The sequence below is a fragment of the Primulina huaijiensis genome, chromosome 7 (assembly GCF_012295235.1).
Source record: "Primulina huaijiensis isolate GDHJ02 chromosome 7, ASM1229523v2, whole genome shotgun sequence".
NCBI classification, from domain to species: Eukaryota; Viridiplantae; Streptophyta; class Magnoliopsida; order Lamiales; family Gesneriaceae; genus Primulina; species Primulina huaijiensis.
The window spans coordinates 21,385,866-21,392,369 of NC_133312.1; the positions used below are offsets into that span (position 1 = coordinate 21,385,866).

At 32.7% G+C, this 6,504-nt stretch overlaps 1 pseudogene; it reads right to left on the minus strand.

Annotated features, from left to right (window-relative positions):
• Positions 1-3,026: 3,026 nt before the first annotated feature.
• LOC140981690 (cytochrome P450 71AU50-like) lies at positions 3,027-6,195 on the minus strand (annotated as a pseudogene).
• Between the last annotated feature and the right edge of the window lie 309 nt (positions 6,196-6,504).

Genomic DNA, 6,504 nt, shown 5'->3' on the forward strand with positions numbered 1-6,504 from the left:
ATATATAGTAAAATAAATTATTATTCAATTTTACGACAAATAAGAGACATGAATAAATTTCCTTGTTACCTGTGAGTTTCTAAGGTCATCATTTTGCCCCTTAACCCTAATGGAAAGCCATTCAAATTATAATTAAAAATAAAGAAAGATGGAGAAGTAATAAAATAAGAGAAAAATTTGTCTTGTCGGATAAATATCCTTTTTTTCCCGTTTGTAGTATCGCATAGGTAATCATTGTCCTCAACTTTACCCTGCTGTGGGAATCCCATTGCAGCACAATCAAATTTTTATACATTTTAATTTTTTTAAATATTTTTTTAGCTTTATGTTTCATTTATTTTTTGGTCTTTTAGTTTTTTCTTTTGTTGCGGAAGATGTGTCACAATTAAATTGTTTCTTATATTCTAATTCTTTGTTTTCTTTTTAAAAAAAACTATTTTTTGACAATTTTTCTTATTATAATTTATATTTTTATACTATAATATTGTACCAATCTCTTAGCATATTTAACCCAATATATTAAACAAAAAATAAATTTTTTCAGTATGTTCAACCCAAAAAATTTAAGACGCATTATGTTATCAAATTCCATGCCAATCTTAGTCTTGAATTCAATATTTGAACTAGAATTCATCAAAATATCAAGTTATCAATAAGATTTTTTGCTTGTTTCAATCTCGATTTTAAATACATTGACAAAAATACAATAAATTTATTTTACTTTTTTTTTGTTACATATTAAATACAACAAATTAATAAAAAGTTTGATTGAATTGTGGTTCATTGGTGTTTACAAAGTTTGCACGCACTTTTCTAAATAACAAAATAACAACAAACAAACAAAATAAAAAAAAAAATTTGGCAGCCAAATAATCAGAAAAAACTTGGATATATAAAGGATCAAGAAAATCAAACCTTGTATATTCGAGTTTTCCTCTCCACTATTGTAAATTTTAAAAAATAAATGAATGGTAAAAAATAGAAACAAAAAACGGACGAGTTGACCTAGAAAAAGAAAAAGAAAAAGAAAAAAGAATAAAAAAGTAAAAATGAAACATAAAAAAACATTAGACTCCCACGACAAAAAGGAGAAACAAAAGAGCAAAAAATAGAATAACCAAAAAGCCAAAAATAAATAATTTTTAGAATTTAAAAAAAGCCAAAAAAAAGTGAAATTGATTGTGCCTGATGAAAAATAAAGAATTTGTTAGAATTTAAAAAAAGCCAAAAAATAGAAAATTGCATTGTGAAGAATTTTGGTTATGACTTTCAAGTTTCCTTCTCCCTCTTCTTATATTATTTTTGGAAACGATTCCCACATCAGGAGATCCGTTTCCAAAAATAATATAAGAAGAGGGAGAAGGAAACTTGAAAGTCATAACCAAAATTCTTCAAGCATTTTCCCTTAAGCTTTTCTTCAAAGTATAATATAAAGCTGAGGTATATCATAAATCTAACATTATATTCATGTTTCCCTTTAATTGTTCTTTGTTTTGATACCTTAAAAAACGAGGGGATCTATTTAATACATTGATATTTTTCGAATCATAACACGAAAATGAAATATTATTGGAAAATATCGATCATATGAACCTTTTACACACTTATTTTTATATTATATATATGTTGTGTTTTGTTAGTTCAAGCTTTGAGGTATGTCTATGACAAAGATACATCCCATGAGCCAAGAATGGTTGAACGAGATGAGCAAGACTTGATTACAATCTAATGATCTAATAATCTAGATCATTAGATGAAATTATAATATTGTCTTGTTTTCACTACAAATAAACTATCTCCGGTTGATATCACATTTACATTTTAAAATCCAATAATCTCTCTGTTGCAAGAATTCAATAACATCGATCCAATTCTAGAATTGTTTCTTACAATCTTGAAGAAGACATGGTCATATAACTTATGTTATGTGTAAGCTTACAATGCCATAAAATCAAACATCTACAAGCATGTAACAAAATATCAATGTAGTGTCACATGGAATCTATACTCAGAAGTTGGAAGATTAACGGGATGTATTTACCAAATTGAAACTCTCAAATTGAGTGGCACATCTAAAGATGATATTGTAAGTATTTCTTCACTACAAGAAAAAATCAAAACAACAACGCACATACGATAACGGTTTTCACCAAAACCGTTGTTGTTTGAGCGTGTTTTTTTGGACAATCGACAACGGTTTGGAGAAACTGTTGCCATATTTAGCGACGGTTTTGCTGAAACCGTCGCTAAAATTAGCGACGGTTTCAGCAAATTCTTCGCTAATTTAAAAATGGCGACGGTTGTAAACAAAACCATCGCCAATTTATAATATGCGACGGTTTTGCAATTACTCTTACACGATTTTAGTTTCGATTTAGGGTAAATTTTTTCGTTTTAGTTTTTGGTAAATTTTTAAGTGTTAGTTAAGTTCATGAATATTTTTAGTATAGTCAAGTTGTAAGTTTTTTTAGATTTGTTAAATTATTAAAAGTAAATTTTTTTTATTTTACTGAAAATATTAGCGACGGAAATCATGAAAAAACCGTCGCTAAAATTAGCGACTGACTTTATGGCAAACCATCGCTAATTTTAGCGATGGACTTTATGGAAAACCGTCTAATTTTATTTGCGACAGTTTGTGAAAACCATGGCAAATTCTAGCTACAACAACGGTGAAAAACCGTTGTCTTTGAGCGAACTCTTAATAACGGTTTTCAGGACATACGACAACGGGTTTTCAACGTTGTCTTATGTCTTTTTTTTCGTAGTGCTTATTCAAATATTATTGATATTACAAATCTAATTTCAATACATTGTTTATTTTCGTGCAAATGAATCGAGCAAATTATATGTTTATGCAAGATCCTAATTTTATTAAAGGATTCAAATTTGATGAAGTATGTCATATTATGAAACATATTGAGAAATTCGTAGGTGGCATCAATCCATCGAGCACAACAGCTCAAATATGCGTCACAAATTTGGATTTGTCACAATCAGATGTAATTGGATCATTAGACGAGTGATTCAATAGCAACAATACACTATATATTTCAATCTCAATGAAATGATCTCATGTTTTGTAATTCTTAGATACTCTATTAATTCATTTGTCATTCAATCTATATGTCGGAATGGCAACGAGGTGATTAGCTCTCACAGTCACCAGACCAAAGTGTTCAGTCATGTCTAAACTACTATGAGACATACTTACTATTCGGAAGATGCCAATCAAAACAATGCACCAATTGTGCCACAATAAGTTGAACTACTGTTGGGCCTAACTGAAATCCGGGGCATCCTCTTCGACCAGATCCGAACGGTATGAACATAAAATCATGCCCCCGAAGATCTATGTTGTCCCCGTGAAATCTTTCTGGCATAAACTTTTCAGGGTCAGTCCAAACGTTAGGATCCCTCCCAATCGCCCATACGTTCACCAAGATTCGTGATTGTTTTGGTATGTCGAATCCTTGGACAACACAATTTTCCATTGACTCATGGATTAGAAATGGGCCGACAGGGTGTAGCCTGAATGTCTCCTTTACGACAGAATACAAGTATTTCAGCTGATCAAGATGTGATTCCTCTACTATTTGTTCCATACCCACAACTTCTTTTAGTTCTTTCTGAAGTTTCTTCATCACATGAGGATGTCTAATGACTTCCGAAAGTGTCCATTCTATTGTTGCGGAGGAAGTATCCATTCCAGCTAATAACATATCCTGTAAGGGAAAAAAGAGATGGAGAAAGTAGATTCTAAATTTTTCTCAAACAAAATGTTAGGTCTCAAACATATATATATGATTGTCTAGTTGAAAATATTAGTATACAAGATTAGAACATGTAAATTTTGAAATTCACTTCTTAGCTAGACAATCTCTTCACTTAATCAAATTCCACTACGTTTGTTTTTTAACCCATCTAAACCCATGTTTGGTAGGATTTTTATTTAACCAAGTCAATCCCTCCTATAAATGATTAGGTTATATTAACTGGGATAAAATAATCACGCCTAGAATTATTTATTCAACTCTTAATCCATCATATTTTTCTAATTTTAACCTTCTCCTATATCCAAAATCACCACCACCGACCGCCACCGCCCGCCGCCGCCGCCGAAGTTGATAGGCAATTTTGTCAATTCATCAAAAGATTCTTAATTATCTCATTCTTAACAATCATACCAAACATAATATTATTTTATCATTATATATTATATTTCTAATTCAATCATTCTTTTTATCATTTATCTCTTAATTATTTCATAATTTTATCCTACAACCAAACGTAACCTTCTTGTTTGGCTAGCTATATATAAAGAATAGCACAGAAAAACCAAGATTAAGATAATATTAATCTATGTATTAACAGATAGATAACAAGAGTCGACTCTTAAAAAAGGTTTTAATTAATGATAGAAATTTGTTGATCACACACTTGATTCGAAGGGAAGAAAACAATTACCAAGAGCACGGCCTTGACGTGGCGTCGATCGAATTCGAATCCGGCTTTTCCGGACTCAATAATCTCCATCATCGTATCAACAAAATCCCTTGCTTGCTTCTGGTCTTTCTTGTTCTCAACATGTTCATTAATAATCTTCTCAAAGAACTCGTCAAAAATCATGCTTAAAACCTTCAATCTTCGAGCAGAACCCTGAAGATCAAGAAACTTAAGATATGGAAAGTAGTCCCCGATATTAAAAGCCCCCGCCTCCTTCATTATCATCTTCACCACAGCTCTGAACCCTTCTTCATTCAAATCTCTATCCTCGTACTTCTTCCCGAACACCAACGAACAGATAATATTAGTGCTGAGATTCGTAATTCTTGCGCTCATATCAACAGCAGTGTCACCAGCCAATTCAACGAGTCGACAAAAAGGTCAATCTCAGACTTCCTCATGGGTTGAAACTGTTTGATTTTGAGATTGGTGAGCAGCTCCAACGTACAGAGTTTACGCATGTTTCGCCAGTACGGGCCGTACTTTCCGAAGACTATGTTTTTATGGCCATAGCCAAGGTAATCTGCAGCCTGGAGTCGCGGCCTGTTACAGAAAACATGGTCGTATGTCTTGAGAAAGAGCTCGTAGCCGCTGGGGAGGAGACAACTATGATCGGAACCGAGCCAAATTTCATACACATGATCGGGCCATATTGCTGAGCTAAACGGCGCAAGTTCTCGTGTGGTTTTCTGCCCAATAGATGGAAATGGCCTAGAATTGGAAGAGCTTTTGGTCCTGGAGGAAGGTTCTTCTTCCTTTGCAGGGTTAGCAGTTCTTGCAGAAGATAAAGACATGGGATTATTGATATGGTTATGATCCAAATCCAAGACTTACCCTAGTAGATATGATCGGTTTAATTTGAAGTTTGATGAGCAAGATAGACAAGGGAGCATCAAATTCTGAAACAATTTATAATTCAGATATGGTTATAATAATTCTATTAATCTCTAATATTCTTTAAGGTATTTAACAATTAAATAAATCAATCCATAATTTTCTCTTTTTTTAATGGTTTCTTGACCATATAATATTATATTTTTCTTAATCTCTTTCAAATTTTTAAAAGAATAAATTGATGTGAGAACCGAAATCTAGCAATAATGTGATTAATATTTGTAAGGAATTGTTAGGATTTTATTACTATATTTTTGGGTACTTATATTTGAGGAGATATATTGGAATACCTTGGAAATATAATATTTAGTCATACATATCATGCTTAATTTCGAAAATTGGGGAATATATTGCAAAGATGGGAATGTCATATACTAGACCTAGGAGACTAAGGCATAAATATTGCCTATTTTCGAAAATCCCCTCAATTAGCCACCATATTTTCAAAAATATTAAGGTGGGGAATCAAGAGTCTAGATCCCACTAAATTGGAAGATAAATCAGCAACAATGGCAAGGAAATTGGAGTCAAATAATGTGAGATTTATGCCAATCTTGAGCATGATTTTGTGCCTTAATTAACACCATCTCCCTCACCTATAAATACAACACCATCCCTACTCATTCTCCACCCCAAATTTTCGAATTCTCTAGCTGAAAATTTCGAAAATCCAGCAGCCATCCTAGCCGAAACTCTGCCCGAAAATCGTCCCAAAGTTAGCCTAAAAATCGAAGCCGAAGCGCCGTCCGAGCAAGAAACAAGAAGCGACCGATTTCCGAAGCCAAGCATCCACATTTTTAGCATTCTCAAACACTGTAAGTGGGCTTGTTTTTAAAAGTTAAATTTCGGTTTCGATGCATATGAAATTTCGGTTTTTGGTTTTAAAAAAATTCGGTCGAGCTCTGTCTCCCGTCTATACGTTTTTTTTTATGAAATTTTGATACGTTTATGTTTTGACACTGTGAGAATTCCCTGAAAATGGGTGGAATTCCAACATATGGCCCTTCACGGTGGGATAGAACCGTTTTATGGCCTCGTCCCCTTAGAGGATTAAAACTTAGGGACTGACGTCAGTAAACCGTTAAAGGTGAAAAATCGCAGTGT